We start from the raw sequence: 1,748 nt of genomic DNA, 5'->3' as shown, positions 1-1,748 counted from the left end.
AGCTTAATACTCAGCTCAATATCTCAGCTTAATGCCTCTGTTTACATGTCTACTTAATTCTTAAGCTTTATTTTCTTGATGTCTCAGCTCACTTTGTTAGGCTCAAAACTCGATTTAAAAAAAAATTAATACAAATATTTACAACCATCGAAATTTCATTATTACATCATGAATATCTTTTTTTCAAAGTTTGAATACATTTTGTCTACGTTTATATTTTCATCTTTTATTTTGGTTGGATATTAGGAGTTCAATGGAATTGTAAAGGACTGCGTAGAAGTAGAATTGCGTAGTTATGGATTGACCGCTATGTTTAATCCTGTTCAGTTAGTATGTTTTATAAACCACAGATCTCAGTCTTAGAGAAGCATTTAATAACGAGATGTCCGTCAAAGGAGAAATTAAAGATAAATCCAACAACATTCATACAGCTGAGCAAGGACAGTTTTCAGGAGATATACAAATTAGGAAAGATGAGGACGGATGCATAAGAGTTAGTTCAGGATTTCTAGCATTCTTCTCCGTTCTCTTCATCATTCTCACCTTCCCTATCTCAATCTTTCTCTGTGTGCAGATAATCCCTGAGTACCAGAGAGCTATAGTGTTTAGGTTGGGTAGGGTTAGGAAAGGAGGAGCTGTGGGACCTGGTTTGCTCTGGATTCTACCCTGCTTTGACAGTGTTCAGGTTGGTCAGCGAGCTATGGCAGCAGAAGCTGAAGCTACTAGAGAAGCTAGAGCTAAGGTTATAGCTGCAGAAGGGGAGCGGAACGCTGCTAAAGCATTAAAAGAAGCTTCAATTATTATCAGTGACTCCCCGTCTGGTTTACAATTGAGATATTTACAGACCCTGAGTACGATTGCAGCGGAGAAGAATTCTACTATAATGTTCCCTCTTCCTTTAGAGCTCATGGGTAGTTATATTCATAACGAGCAAAACCAACAAGTCACTTAGTATTTTAGATGTACTTCATACTAAGTTTTGTAATGGATCTATTGTAACCAAGGATTTTTATTTTGTTACATGTTTGTAATGCTGGAAAAGTTATATTGTTGAGTTTGAAGCTAGGAAATATATTTAATTTTCAATTTGTACAATATAAAACAATAAACAAAAAAATCGTGGATTAAATAATATTTTTTCACGAATTTTCAAACTTAACAAAAATCAATTTTTTTTTTAATTTTGAGAATCCAGAAACCTTCCCTAGGGTCATGTGAGATTCCACACAAAATTATGGTCCAATCATTTCAGCCGTTTTGACGTTTATTGGATACAAACAAACAAACAGACAAGTAAAGTATATAGTATATATAAACTAGAAGATGGTGAACATTTTCTCTTTGTATACAATAAAAAAGATGTTTTTGTGGATTTTCAAAATTTTATGAAAATATAATTTTGATGGAGGCAATTTTTTTTAACTTTTGATCATCCCTAAACCTTCTCTGGGGTCATGTGAGGCCCCACAAAAAAACTTGGGCCCGTTCGGTTCAGCCGTTTGGACGTTTATTGGATAGAAACAAACAAACAGACACCCAGACAAGCAAGGTATATATATAGATGTGGAATGCACACTTGAAGATCTAACAGAGTTCAGTGAAAAATTTTTATTATTTTTATGAATGGTTAAACTAAACCTTATCAGGTTAATCTTAACTTTGTTGATTTCATTTACATTTTCCACCTCTGATTACGTAAAGTATAAAATTATAACATTTCCAACCCCCATTTCTCATGCTTTACTTTT

At 33.8% G+C, this 1,748-nt stretch overlaps 1 pseudogene; it reads left to right on the top strand.

Moving 5' to 3' along the window:
• The first annotated feature begins 382 nt into the window (after window positions 1-382).
• LOC111703656 (erythrocyte band 7 integral membrane protein pseudogene) lies at window positions 383-952 on the top strand (annotated as a pseudogene).
• Window positions 953-1,748: the final 796 nt, after the last annotated feature.

The sequence above is a fragment of the Eurytemora carolleeae genome, unplaced genomic scaffold (genome assembly GCF_000591075.1).
Source record: "Eurytemora carolleeae unplaced genomic scaffold, Eaff_2.0 scaffold73, whole genome shotgun sequence".
NCBI lineage: Eukaryota > Metazoa > Arthropoda > Copepoda > Calanoida > Temoridae > Eurytemora > Eurytemora carolleeae.
The sequence above is the reverse complement of the archived record's forward strand: the minus strand, read 5'-3'. Positions and strand labels throughout refer to the sequence as shown.